This window comes from Ambystoma mexicanum, chromosome 3p (genome assembly GCF_040938575.1).
Source record: "Ambystoma mexicanum isolate Mex_15411 chromosome 3p, UKY_AmexF1_1, whole genome shotgun sequence".
In the NCBI taxonomy this organism is placed as follows: Eukaryota; Metazoa; Chordata; class Amphibia; order Caudata; family Ambystomatidae; genus Ambystoma; species Ambystoma mexicanum.
The window spans coordinates 108,936,391-108,951,731 of record NC_090925.1 but is presented as its reverse complement, the minus strand read 5'-3'; the positions used below and the strand labels follow the sequence as shown (position 1 = coordinate 108,951,731).

Sequence of the window (15,341 nt, the reverse complement as noted above, 5' to 3'; positions counted from 1 at the left end):
ATCCTGAAAAGGAAGACATTTATTTTTAAAAGCACATCGCATCGATCGCTGCAGCGCCGCATTCTACTCACCTTTACAGGGCGCCTCCATGTTCAGCAGCGACCATCCGGATTCGCAGTCGCGCCCCCGCGCCTAGAGAGAAAAAGACAAGAACAAAGGTGAGAGAAAGAAGGGAAAAGGGAAGCTAAAACTCCATGTCAAGACTTACCTGTTGGGTCATTCCCTTTTCATTTCGGGTCCGCGCCGCATCGAGGCATTTTCGGACCCCGGCCCCTAAGGGGAAAAAGACATCAGCGTTAATGAGTGAATGAAAAGACATTACCAAAACACTCATTAAAAACTTCCCTGATTTCCACAAGGATTTTACCGCTCACCTCGGGTCGGTGCCTGTTCCCCGGCATTCCGTACCCCGGCCCCTATGGGGAAAAAGACACTAGCATTAGAACATTAATGCATGGACACAAGGGGAACCACTTATAGAAAAACTTACCTGGAAGCCAAGCAAGTTTGGCTCTCACCCATCCAAAAATCCAGTGACGTAACTGGATACCAACGCGCCCCTGCATCAGAAGCAGGATGGAGAGCTCGTCCTTCCAGACCCTAAGAAGGATACTTCTGCGAGTCAGACAAGCCAGATCTGGGGCCCGGTCCAGTCCGTCTTCCGAACCCTGCGCATCACCTTAGACGAGGTCACAGCAGCGCGAACCAGGCCAGCGCCCCCGTGGGAGTCAGGTGAGCGTTACAGTTGACACACGCTATCGGACCGGGATCGGACAGTGTGACAAAAAGGGGCCCCACTGAACGAGATGCGACACCTCAGCAGCGCTGCACGACCCGATCCCTGGACGATTAGCTTGTGGTCTGAGACGCCATCTTGACGAGGGTCCACTTATCTAGGCGGGCAGATTTGCCGAAATCACCATACACGCAGTAAGATTAGTTAGGTAAGATTCTTTGAAATCCGATGGGACCTCCTTAGGTTTGTTCAGGTGAGTCGTGACCCGACTCTTAATTCAACCCTGAAAATTTGAATTTGGCGCATTGTATCTGCAGACACAATTATTGACCAGGTAATACCAATAATTTGATATGCCTGGGAAATTGTCTATCTGCCTCAGGGCGTTGTTCCGCAGCGATAGACAATCTTTGGAATTTAGCCATCCGGTACCACAGGAGGGGTCGCTGGCATGTACTATGCACTGTAAGCATGGCATTGGAAGTATAATAATGACATTTGGCACAGACAAACCAGAAATGCCTCCGAACTTCAGTGGCCAATCAATGGTAGTTTTGAAATCCCTCGTATTGAGTATTTAGAGTGAATTCTATTAAAGAAAAAGGCTAGACCTGCAGCATTCAATGTTTTGCAGAATTGGAAAAAACAAGTGTTGCAACAACTTAAAAGTAGAGAAAAGCATGCGCGCCGTCATAAGACGAACACCGAAAAAGCATTATTGGATGACCAAGATAAACATTCTGAATGGACTAGGAATATGGATAGGGCTTTCTCACTCGGAATTCAAAAAATATATCCGTCCAAAGAGCTCCATGCTTCCGATGAATTTATAGATAAATTGTTAAATGAACGAAAGCCTGGTGCCTCTGCGCCACCTCCGTATGTTCCTCTTCCTGCTGCTTTGCCTCTTCCTCTTGTTATTCCTGCTCAACCTGCTGTTGTTCCCATTCTGCTCCTCCTAATGTTCCCCTTCCTCCAGCTCCTCCACCTTCTTATCGCACCAGATACAGTACCTCCATTGAATTTGCCTGCTCCCTCTCTTCCAAGTGGTCCTGAGCCGCTTGTAATCGATCGAGGTGCAGGGTCAAAGGTAGTCACTTGCAATACTGTACCACCGGAGAAGAAACATGAGTTAATTGCATGGGCTAAGTATTGTATGGAGAAGGATGATCAAGCTAATGTTTTTGCCACACTTTGTAATATGGATAATGTTCCTGAGAAAAATGTTTTTATTGAAGGTTTAGGGATTCAGTTATGTGTAATGTGGGGAAAATTAAATAATACAGATCTCCCGCAAGGGATCTAAATACTTTAGCGTTTTCTAGAGACACTGTGGAGAAAGTAAATAAGCATGTCGAGAGGTTATTTGGGTATAGAAAGGAGTTAGAAAAGTTGCAGAATTAGGATGACGAGGAGGAAAGTATGTATGTACAGACACGGTTCCTTCCTTGTCGTAAATAGATATCTGAGGAAGCACGAAATTGTACAACAGACGCACTTAGATGGATTTCGGATATGTCGATAACTCCAGTTGAAGTATATGACACGTATAGTCAGTATACGCCAGAAATGCAGAGGAAAGTGATACAGGTAATGATAGAGTACCTACAGGATGATTGTGTAAAAAGAAAGATTAGTTGTCCCACAGAGTTATTGAGTATTTACAAGAGAGCTTTTTCACTTGACACTTCTTTGACTGCCTTAGCGCTCGATTTAGCACTGTTGCTTAGTAAGCGTTAGGAGTCACCTACTTCTCAGTTGCCTATGAGAGAGGTTCCTCCGACATTTGTCCCGAAGGTTGAGATTTCGGCTGATGCTGCATGAAATATAGTCGCTGTGAACATTCCTGCACATTATGTATCACAGTTCGTTCACGTCCCGTTCTCAAGACAGGAAGTGAACACTATTAGGCAATCTATTCCTGATATTAGGAAAAATCCGACAGGATTCTATAAAGAAATAGAGTCCGTTTTGCAGTTCTCAGTGTTCACTTTAGGCGATATCGACTTGTTATTCACTGTACTCCTGCCTGTAGATTTGTGGAAACAAGTTAGAACTATAGACGACGTGCCAGGGTTGGGAGATACATGGGTGAATATAACTAGACTCGATGGAGAAAGGCCAGCTGGAGAAAGACCGCCTCAGGTGATACTAACTTTGCCTGATGGAATCATTGCTAAATTGAAACCATAATTCCAGAGAAAAGAATTATATGGGACAAACGTACGGCCAAGGAAAGTCTGCGGGTGCTACCGAGTTCTTTAATCGGTTCGAACAGGTATTCTCGGATTTCAGTGGACAAGACCTAGGCACAGAGTCTGGGAAAAGATTATTTGTGGACACATTTGTGCGTGGATTGCTGCCTGACATCCAGTCACAAATTATGTCTTCTGAGAGCGCTTGGCAGGCGAAATCGCAATCAGAAGTACTGCACATGGCTCAGTACTACGAGAACCGTGTCAATAATGAAAAAGATAGGGTTGAAAAACGAAAAGGCTATTTGAAAACTAAAGTGCTATTGCAGCAAATTGTTAGAGGCCCCAGAGGGGGTAGTTCTCAGATTAGAGGTCAGTATGTCCCGCAAACGATTGTGTCCTTGGGTCCTGTGAACATTAACCAGTGTGCTTAGTGTCGTCAAGAGGGTCATTGGCGAGCACAATGCCCCGTCCTTCAACAAAGGTCAAATAATACATTCAGAAATATGGGTAGACGATCCAGAGGTCGCCCAGGGGTAGGGGCCCTGGTAGAGGTCAGTTTACACAGGATCCTCAGCAACCTTTCTCACAGGATAATCAGATTTCAAGTGTGGACACCAGGAACATATTTGATCATCCTTCCGCTGCATATTTATCTGAAGAGCTTCCTTTTGATGACATTCTGTTTCGTTAGGATTGCCCGAAGCAGGGTTTGGAAGCTACACCTATTCCCGTCACTCACAAAGGTCCCTACGTTGAAATGATGGTGGGAAATGCATTGTTTCCGATTTTGTGCATCGCGGGGTGATTGAAGAAATTTCAGGAAGTTTGTGTACAAGAAAGGCATCAATGCAATTCCATTCAGTTTCATAATTGATTTACGTGCCATTAATAAAATCGTGGCTCCACAATTTCCAATTGTGCCTGATGTAACGGCAATCCTAACCATGATTCCAGCTACAGCTACTTACTTTAGTGTGGTGGATCTAAAGAATGCTTTCTTTAGTATTCCTATACACAAGGATAGTAGATACATATTCGCGTTCACCTTAGGGGGACGCTCGTTCACATTTACTTGTGCACCTCAAGGGTACACAGAGAGTCCTAGCATTTATAGTCGGGCTTTGAAAGAACAACTTGATACCCTTGAATTGCCCTCTACCTGTAGGGCACTGTGTTATTGCTTATCCATCTAGCTAAGCATGGTCACAAAACCTTGCTTAAAACGTTTCAATATTGTTGCCATGAGGTAGGCTATCTCCTGTCAAAGGAGGGAAGAAGATTGACACCTGAAAGAATAAAACACATTTCTGGTATTTCTGTCCCAAATACATAGAAGGAAGTTAGAGCCTTGATAGGTATGGCTTCTTACTGTAGGTTATGGATCCCAAATGTTTCACTAGTGATCAAACCGATGTTGGCTTTGACAAAGAAGGGCATTTCTTTGCCATTGCCATGGAACACGTAACACCAGCAATCGTTTGACTTGCTTAAGACTGCATTATGCTCTGCACCAGTTTTGGGCACACCAAACTATGAAAAGGCTTTTGTGTTTGTGCATGAATGTGATGGATGTGCTTTGGCTGTATTAACGCAGGAACATGGAGGGAAGAATAGGCTGTGCGGTTACTTTTCTTGCGCCCTTGATCCTGTAGCATGTGCTTTGCCAAGATGTTTGCGAGCTGTCGCTGCTGCGTCTGTAAAACAGAGTGAGGGAATGGTCCTAGGCCATGATCTAACCCTGATGTGCCTCACTCTGTAGATGTTCTATTGAACCGAACTCAAACGCAACACCTCACTTCTGCACGGTTGACAAGATATGAATTGATCTTGTTTGCTCCTCACATTCAAATTAAGAGGTGTTGTGTTCTTAATCCGGTTGAACTCCTACCTTTCCCGAAATATACTACTTGCGGCGATGAAGAGCCACATGATTGTCTGTATACTACTGAACAAGAGACAAAGGGTAGAATTGATTTGAAAGACACTCCTTTGGATAATCCGCAAGGAGAACTGTTTTGTGATGGCTCCTGCTTCAAACTTCCGGATGGTACATCCACAGCTGCTTATGCAATCACCACATTAAGCACGGTTGTATAAACTAAGAGAATCACGCATAATTCTGTGCAGGCCGCAGAGATTATAGCATTGACCCGAGCTTGTGAACTTTCCGAAGGGCTTGCAGTAAATATATTTATGATGTTTGTTAATCTGTTTAGAATCACATGCTGTGCATAGGTCCGACATCCAGTGGTCACTGCGGAGTATTGCATTTTGTTTTTCCTAGTCGAAAAGGGACGTCGACAAGGCATGTCTGAAATACTATCCCTATAGTGACGTGCGTTGTACCCACAATCCCTCGTGCGTCGAGGTCCCTCAGATTGTTTTTTTCCGCCCAGCTACTGGTCGCCTTTACGCGGAGCTCCTCGAGATACATTGCAGATTTCATCTCCTCGACCTTTGGTCGTTTTCCTATTTAATATATAGCACATCGATCCCTCCCTCGACGCAGTTGTGAAGCTGTCTCCGCCGAGCAAGATCTTCGACGGAGGGGACGAGCGGAGGAGATCCTTCGGCATTGCCGAACAGGTGGCCTGGCCTCGCAGGCCAAATACAGTAGGGAGAGTGGGGTCGTGGGACATCTCTGGTTCTTTTCTGAGAATGCCTTTCCTTTTCCCCTTCCTTTCCCTTGGGGTCGTTATCACGATTTATTGCCTCGGCTATGGAGAGGACACCCTTTAAGTTTTGCCCGCTTTGCAAGGGCAAGTTTACTTGGAAGGACAAGCATTCACGGTGTAACCGCTGCTTGCCCCTCGATCACAAAGAGGAGGGTTGCACGGCTTGTCGGCTTCTTAAGCCAAAGACTCTAAAAGACCGTAGGGTCAAGAGGTGGGCGGCCTACGCTATGTCGAAGGCCGATTCTTCACCCGCCGCTGCTACCACCGACAGTGACGAGGAACGTGATAACACAACCTCCGCTACGGAAGTCGTAGACACCTCTAAAGAGCGCTCATGCTCTTCGTCGTCTGTCCCCGGCCCCGACGGGCTCGGCTCACGCCCTGCTTATGGGGATAAACACCCCGGCGACACTGACGCACACAATACCACACATAAGCACACAACCCACGGCTCTTCTTCGTCGAAGACGAAGAAAGCATCAGCGCCGAAGGAGACGCAGGTTCCACCGGCGGCCTCCTCGGACCGTTCAGGTTCGAAGCCCCTCTCGCAGCCGCAACCAGCGACTGGGCTTTTGGCAAATAGGGGCGCCGCCCCCAAACCATCGGCCGGCGCGCACCAGCAGAGAGCGCACGCCGCCGTAGAACGATCGACACCCGTAACGTCGTAACCACAGCCCTCCGCTGACAAACGAGTCACAGAGAGCTTGGCGAGGATCGTTGTAGCCGACGCCCAGATGCGTACGCCGAAAGACACGTCGAGCGCTACGCAAAGGTCGAAAGACACGCCGAAAAAGCTCGAAGAAAGACAGGGACTACCCCCTTCAATCGGGGGGACCCCCAGCACACCGGAAGGCTTTTCGGAAGGCGACGGGACACATTCCTCGACGTTGTGGGAGAGGTCGAGCCGTTTTCAGCTAGATGACACTAATTTTCCCCCGCTAGACCGCTCAGGGGTACCCCATGAAACCATGGAAAGGCTCCATCTCTGCATGGAGAGAATGGAGAGGTCTATGAAGACCCATAACCCTCCTACTCCCAAGAGAACAAGAGAAGGGCCTCAGGAGGACCCCAGGGCCAAATATCCGAGACTATTCAATCCCCAGCAGGACACAGCCTCAGATTTCCATAATGTGTATGACCTCACTGGTGAGGAACAATATTTGGAGGAGGAGGATGAATTTGTGGACGATGAAGAGGGACAGAACCAGGAGGAAGGTCTGGAAGACAGCCCAGACATGGTAGGAGAAGGCTTCGGAGAAAATCCAGAAGAAGGACCTTCTCATCCCTGGCAATCCCCATCAGTATATTCGGACACTGATGTCCTGAACCTAAATCCTCCTGACAATTCACCTGTTAGAAACACGTCTCCCATTGACGATCAGCCCACATTTAATGCCCTGTTGCGCAGAGCAGCAGCACATTTCGAACTGGACACTGGGGAGATCTCTCCTGAAATAGACTTTGTGGAAAGAGTAATTAAGGAGAAACCCCCGGTCAGCCAGACCATTCCCCTCCTCGCGTCAGTGAAGAGAAGAATCATCCCTTCGCTATCCACACCCGCACTAATCAGAGGAGTTAATCCAAGAATTGAAAAACTTTTCACTCCTTCACCCTCAGACCCGCTGTACATCAGGGGACATTCCATTCCGGATTCCCTTGTAGTAACTAATACGAGGAAGAGGGCAAGGGTGCCGCTGTCCACCAGCGAGGCACCACCTGACAAGGAAAGGAGGGCAAGAGGTTATATGCCCTGGCAACGAGAGTCACATCCTCGGCTGCCTTTTCGGCAAGAATTGCAAACAACAATTCTTTGCTAGCTAGCTACGCGGACGCGCAGTGGGCCAAACTGCGTAAAGACGCCGAAGAAGCGCTGGAACCACTACGTACACGCCTGCTATCAACTATTGGCGAAGGAACCCAGGTCAACCAGAGTATTGTAAAGAACTCTCTGGATGCTGCAGAGACAGCGGGACGTTCCCTGGTTCAGGGAATACTCCTAAAACGCCATGTATGGCTGCGCAACTCAGGGTTCAAACCGGAGACACAGGCGTCTTTAATAAATAAACCTGTTGAAGACTCAAACCTCTTCGGGAAAGCGGTGGATGAGGCTCTGGAGATGGCTAAAAAAGAGTTCGATACTATCAAAACTCTTGACCAGATCTCTAAGCCCACTACCAGACGCGGCTATGGCAACAAACGCTTTTTTCGTGGCCAACGCCAACAGCAGAATCAGCAGCAACAGTACCCTGCCACAAATTACCAGACCAATAGTGGGCAGTACAGCCAAAGAGGCCAGCGCCGGGGCAAAGGGAGAGGTTGGGGGTCCACCCCCAGAGGCTCCCAAGCCCCCAACAACACCAAGTGACGCGAAGATTCGCGTCCCCTCCCATGCAACACCGGTCGGGGGCCGGATAACATCCTTTCTTCCAGCATGGGAGGGAATAACGTCAGACCGCTGGGTACTTTCCACCGTAGCCCACGGATACTGCATCGAATTCAACAGTTCCCCAACATACAGACCCCCGAGGGGACGACGCATGACACCGGAACACCTTGCCATCCTTCTCCAAGAAGTACAACAACTGCTGGAAAAAGGAGCCATAGAGGTCGTGCCTCTATCTCAGGTAACGGAAGGTATTTATTCCGTGTACTTCCTTGTACCCAAAAAGGATCTAACCATGCGCCCTGTATTAGATCTGCGCCCAGCGAACAAGTTTATCAAACCCCAGAAGTTTCGTATGGTGACCTTACAGGAAGTGATCCCACTGCTATCACAGGGAGATTTCATGACAACATTGGACATGAAAGATGCATACTTTCATATTTTAATGTTGCCAGCGCACAGAAGATACCTCAGGTTCATGATAGAGGGCAAACACTACCAGTTCAGAGTGCTACCCTTCGGCATAGCATCAGCACCAAGGGTATTCACGAAGGTACTGGCAGTGGCAGCGGCCCACCTGCGCAGGTTGTCCATCCCAGTTTACCCTTACCTCGACGACTGGCTCATAACAGGGGATTCTTACGAAACATGCTTCTCCAATACCCAAAAGACTGTAGACCTTTTGTTCCAGTTGGGCTTCTCCATCAACGAAAAGAAGTCCAGCCTAGACCCCAGCCAAATCAAACAATTCCTAGGGGCTCTAATTCAAACAAAGGACGGCCTTGTCTTCCCCTCCGACGAGAGGGTCCAAAACATGCTGTTTCAGATCCCTCAATATGTGACCGGTCGAGAGGTGACGGTACGCAAAGCAATGCGCTTGCTAGGCATGATGGCGTTGTGTATTTATTTGGTACCTCACGCGCACCTGCGCATGCGCCCTATGCAAGAGTGGCTCAACAGCCAGTGGTGTCAGGCCAGCGGACTATGGGACGATCTAGTGGTGGTCTCGCAGGCCTTGGTTCTCTCGCTACGGTGGTGGACAAAGGAAAACCTGGAAAGAGGGAAACCCTTTGCCACACCCGCGGCCGAAGCCACTCTGACCACAGACGCATCCCTCACAGGATGGGGGGCTCACCTATCCCATCAGACTGCTCACGGAGTGTGGACTCCGAACGTAGCATCCAAACACATAAATCTACTGGAGCTACTGGCTGTGTTCAAGGCGCTAAAAGCCTTCCAGGAACACCTACAAGGCAAGACTGTGTTGGTCCTTACAGACAGCACCACAGCCATGTACTACATCAACAAGCAGGGGGGCACCCACTCTCCAGGACTGTCCAAACTGGCCCAAAATATATGGAAGTGGGCTCTCAAACAAAACATGTTCCTACTGTCACAACATGTACCAGGGGAACTCAATCTGCTGGCAGACAAACTCAGCAGAGATTTCCCCCTGCCCGAAGAGTATGAATGGTGACTGCACGAAGACATTGTCTTCGACGTCTTCACACAATGGGGATTCACAGAAATAGACCTATTCGCAACCCTGGAGAACTCACAATGCCTAAGTTACGCCTCCAGGTACCCCCAGAACCAATCCAAGGGGAACGGTCTGTCGATGCAATGGTCAGGGAAATTTGTTTATGCTTTTCCCCCGACTCCCCTTCTCAACAAGGTGGTGCACAAGATGCACCAGGAACAAGTGACCATGATACTGGTGGCCCTAATGTGGGCCCGACAGCCATGGTTTGCTCACTTGATGGAGATGTCTCTATCTCCCCCAGTGAAACTCCCCTGCCCGTACAACATGCTGTCACAAGACAAGGGCAGGACTCTGCATCCATGCCCCCAGAACATGAACTTAGCAGCTTGGCTCCTGAGATCATGGAATTCGGACATCTACAGCTCCTGCAGAGATGCATGGACATCCTCAGGGAAGCCAGAAAACCTAACACTCGCCACTGCTATTCTAGCAAGTGGAAGAGATTTGTCATCTGGCGCAGAGGAAAAAGCATCAACCCGATTGACTGCTCTCCCACACATATTGTTCTATACCTGACCCACTTATTGGATTCAGGTCTACTGTTCAATTCCATTAAAGTCCACCTAGCGGCACTTTCTGCATACACCACTTCCCAACTCAAGGTGTCGTGGTGGAAGATCCCTGTTATAAAGGCATTCATGGAGGGAATAAAGAGAATACACCCCCCGATAGCTGACCCAGCTCCCGGATGGGTCCTTAACGTGGTACTTACCAGACTCATGGGCTCACCTTTCGAACCCATGCACAAAGCATCTCTTAAAGACCTCACTCTTAAGACTGCTTTTTTAATAGCTATCACCTCCATCAGGAGAGTAAGTGAACTACAGGCTCTTTCTGTTCTAGACCCCTTTGTTACAGTTCACAGAGATAAGGTGGTTCTACGCACGCACCCAAGGTTTGCTCCGAAATTCATCTCGAAATTCCACGTAAACCAGTCTATAGAACTGCCAACGTTCTTTCAAAATCCTTCCAACTTGGGAGAAAAAACTCTGCACACACTAGATGTGCGCAGAGCGGTCATGTTCTACATGGAAAGAACCAGACCACTGAGGAAGACTAATCAGTTCTTCGTCTCGGTGGCAGCAGGAAGAGAAGGGGATGCAGTTTCAAAGTCCACTATTTCTAGATGGATTGTTCAATGCATCACTCTCTGCTATACTCTTGCTAAGAGAGAACTGCCCTTTAAGCCAAGAGCACACTCTACTCGAGGCACGGGGGCGTCCATAGCATTCATTGCAAATGTTCCCCTTGAGTCCATCTGCAAAGCGGCTACCTGGAGTTCTGTGCACACCTTTACAAAACACTACTGTCTAGATGCACACTCGAGATCTGACTCCCAGGTGGGACAGGCAGTATTAAGACATCTTTTCTCTACTGTTCCTTCTCATAACCCACCGCCAACTCCGGGTACTGCTCGCTAGTCTATGCACAGCATGTGATTCCAAGCAGATTAACAAACATCAGAAGACAATGCATTACTTACCGTAAAAGCATTTCTGATGGTTGTATCTGCTTAGATTCACATGCGCCCACCCTTCCTCCCCGCTCGGATGGAAGGAACATAGACTTCCTTTTATATCTCTCTTTTCTGTACTCACTCACGTCTAGAAGGCTCCCTCAGGGCAGAAAAATACAAACAGAGGGACCTCGACGCGTGAGGGATTGTGGGTACAACGCACGTCACTATAGGGATAGTATTTCAGACACGCCTTGTCGACGTCCCTTTTCGATTACGAAAAACAAAATGCAATACTCCGCAGTGACCACTGGATGTCGGACCTATGCACAGCATGTGAATCTAAGCAGATACAACCATCAGAAATGCTTTTACGGTAAGTAATGCATTGTCATACTGATAGTCAGACTGCCTTTGGGGTGGTTCACAACTTTGGGAGACTTTGGTCAGAGAGAGGGTTCCTAACTTCACATGGTACCAAAATCCAACATGGCTCCCTAATAGTACAACTACTCTCAGCGCTTGCGCTCCCTACTCACTATTATTATTATTATTATTATAGCAGTTATGAAATGTGCAGCACATCGAAACGTTACAGATGATGTAGGGAAAGGGAATGCTTTCGCTGATCAGATAGCTAGACAAACTGCTACCGATCTCCTTACAGAGATGTACGTTTCAAGGGAGACTGTACATGCTTTTGCAATGGATGAGGGTGTTGGGTCTGTACGGGATATCCAAGCTGATGCCACATTAGAAGAATCCAAAGGTGGGCTGAAGGCTTGGGGAAACTTAATGATGACGGGTGTTGGGTGGGCATAGTTGAAGGGAAATGGCTACTCCCTGACGCGTACATAGTGATGTTGGTCATCATGGCCCATGGTCCTACGCATGCATGTGCCCAGAAGATGACAAAAATGTTAGAGAAAGTTTAGGTGAATGACAAAATTTCGAAAATTGCCCAGCGCTACGCCCAGGATTGCATGATTTGCCTACAACACAATGTGGTAAAGGGGACAGTAACTCCAAGGGGAAGTTTTGGGCTACCCTCTGTCCCCTTCGAAGCGATCCACTTTGACTTTATTGAAATGGAACGATGTGACAATAAAAAATATGTGCTGGTGGTTATCTGCGCTTTTAGTAAAAGGGTTGAGGCTTTCCCTGTTAAAGATGCTACAGCCATGACTACTGCAAAAATCATGTTAAGGGAATACTTCCCGCGGTTCGGGCTACCAAGAGTTATCTGGTCGGACAATGGTCCACATTTTGTCGCTGCTGTAATTCTGCAGATATGTACGGCATTACGAATTGAAAAACGGTTCCATTCGGCCAGACATGCTCAGAGCGCCGGACTAGTAGAAAGACACAACAGTATCATCAAGAACAAGCTCGCTAAGATGTGTGCCGGCACTAAACTAAAATGGCTGGATGCCTTACCGATCGTGTTGCTATCCATGCGTACAACCCCTCAAACTGAGACTGGGCTCTCTCCATTTGAGGTGGTAATGGGGAGACCTGCCAATATTTGGAACCTTCCTAAATGCAATTCATTGAGAAATGTTGAAACGTATTACTTTCAGATTATTGCAGCCAGTTGACTAAAAACCTGTATTTGATATATCGCCAGGTACGAGAAGCTTTACCTGTGTGATACGAGGGCCCGGGCCACAGCATAAGGCCTGGAAGCTGGGTGCTTGTCAAAGCATTTGAGCGCTCTTCTTGCCCTGCGCCTCGCTGGCGTGGGCCGTTCCAGGTCCTGCTGGTCACCCAGACAGCGGTGCGGGTCTCTGGGAGAAAGAACTGGATCCACATGTCTCACGTCAAGAAACTTCCTCACCCTGTGCCACACGTTACAGAAGAAACAGAACCCCTCACTAATGCTGCAACCAACGATCCCAAAGCAGTAAGTAGCACTGAGTGTGTCGGAGAATCTCTCTGAGCCCGTGAGGCTTGGGGAAGCTGCCATTTTGTTTCCACACTCTCCAAAAGTTTTGCATCCGGAAACTGATATTTCAAATTCGGCATCTTCACTTGTTTCCGACACGTTGCTTCCAGCAGGAAGTGACGACATATTGTTTCCGGATCAATCAGTACTGGGAAAAGTAAGGTACAATCTGCGTCCGAGAAAATAGACTTATGGCACGGTTTTGCTGTGCATCTGATAGACTTACGGCATGGTTCGGCTGTGCATTTGAAGAAGAAAAGGATCATCGAGGGCTTGTTTTTGCCCAAATTTGAGAAAGGGGATTCTGTTGGCTAGGGTTGTGGAAGGACTAACGTCGCTCGACCGGGAGGTCGCCAGCAACGAACATTGGGGTATCCGTTTGAAGACTACAATGCCTGCCACCGCTACCGCTCGTATGGGACTTATAAATGAGGGGGTGACCAACGGGACGATGGACAGAATGCTTGGGCCCCGAAAATGTATTGCTGTGTTTTTATAATGATATTTGGGTTTTTAATAGTCGCTGCCTTAGGATTGTGGTACCTTGAGGAAACTCATTCTTTAGAACTTTTGTTACCTACTGAAAGTATACCTATTGTTCCTATTCCCTTTGTACATTTGTATACTCTGTCCCCTAGGGACTCTCAGCATAGACAAAGGTACCACAATAAAACTCTGTTACTTATCATGAATGCTACACATGCCATTTTTAATAAGTCTAACTGTTGGGTCTGCTCACATTTACTGCAACACGGGGATACGGGGATAGGTTGGTATGTTCATCCTTTACCTTTGACAACTGCTTGCTATGCTTCTCTTAGAGGACTGTTCTTTGGCCGTTGGAATGATAGCATCTCAGGGAACTTTGATGGCAGCAATTTGAATAGTGTTGAGAAACGTGTTTTGACTCCCCTGGGATGCTCGCTTTTCCCAAACAGGAGTAAACCTAACGCTGCTTCAATTAGGCCTTCTAATAAACTGTCTCGTCCAATCTTTGATTTCCTTTAAGATGGCTCCAATAGGCAATAAGGATGCCATGCCTCCTTCTTACACTGTTAATCATAGCCCCGATTCAGTTTCTTTTTGCATACAGAGGGATGGAACTCAGTCAATGGGAGATTTCCTAGATTGTGCCAACGTTGCAAATTTGACTGGGGAAAACAGACCTTTGTATGTAGGCGAACCTGTCTACTTTGCGGTAATGTAGCATTCCCATGGTTGCCCAGGGATTGGCAGGGAACCTGTTATTTAGGGATCCTGTTACCTGGGGTGTTTATAGCTAGTACAAAAGAAGTTTCAAAGGCTCGTCTACAGCGGGACGAGGATGGTGACACCCCAGCACAAATTTTGGGAGATATAGCAAAATCAGTTGTGCCATTTTGGGGGCAGATAGCGAATTCAGAGGATATCAGAAAACTAGCGAGAGTACTGGAGAGAACCATCAACCGGACCACGGACATACTCTATAATATGACTTTGGAACAGAAGGCGATAAGACTAGTAGCGCTTCAAAACCGGATGGCATTAGATGTCATTCTGGCTGAACGTGGTGGAGTGTGTGATTTAGTGGGGTCCGCTTGCTGTGTTTTCGTACCAGATTCCTCCCCAACCATCTTCAAGGCAATACAGAATCTGCACGTCCTTAGTTCAGAAGTGCATGTTCCCGAGGGAAACTGGGATCTTAGCGCTTGGTTCTGGGACTTCTTGCGATCTTGGGGTTGGAAGGTACTTTCGGTCTTGCTGATTATTTTGGGACTCCTGTTGTTTCTTTGTTGCTGAATTCAGTGTCTACCTGGCATATGTTCGATGCTAGGGGGATGTTGCGCAAAAGTGATAGGTTTGATAGGCCATAAAGTGTATGCCCCAGATAAAACTTCCAAAGAATGTGTTGAAAGAAATTTTAGCGAATTACCTAATGGCAGTAGATATTTCCGACAGCGATTCAGGGTGCATGGACGATGATGCATGGAGTTATTTGCAAGGAGATCCAAAGTAGTTTTAGCACTTGGCATAGGCCAAAAGGAGGGTTTGAGAGAAATTATATTGTGCCTCCTATTGCAATAAATATATGTATATTGGCCTACGCCAAGCTGCTTGAAAGTCGATTGCGAAAGAATCCTTGTTGCAAGGTCCTGACCTTAAAATCAATGTAAACCGCCATTTTAGGCCAATCCGCCATTTTAGGATTCGCTTTGTAAAAGTCACCCTGTGAGTTAAAATGGTGGACGATGTCATTTCAAAAATACAACATGGCCGTCTTGACCTCTGTACATAGCTAATATGTAACTTGCCTGCAGGCCACTTGTTGAGGTCGTGAACTGAGACCTTGTCCTTCGTTGACTTGTGTGTAAGGGATTACTCGTGTAAAGAAACTAATCCACGAGTACACGCGCCTTGAAACACTT

The 15,341-nt window shown here is 47.5% G+C and overlaps 1 protein-coding gene across 1 annotated transcript in view; it reads left to right on the top strand.

The window, feature by feature from the left end:
• Positions 1-15,341, top strand: part of LOC138579802 (uncharacterized) — an 877,832-nt gene that overhangs the window by 457,962 nt on the left and 404,529 nt on the right. The gene's annotated exons all lie outside the window — the stretch shown is intronic.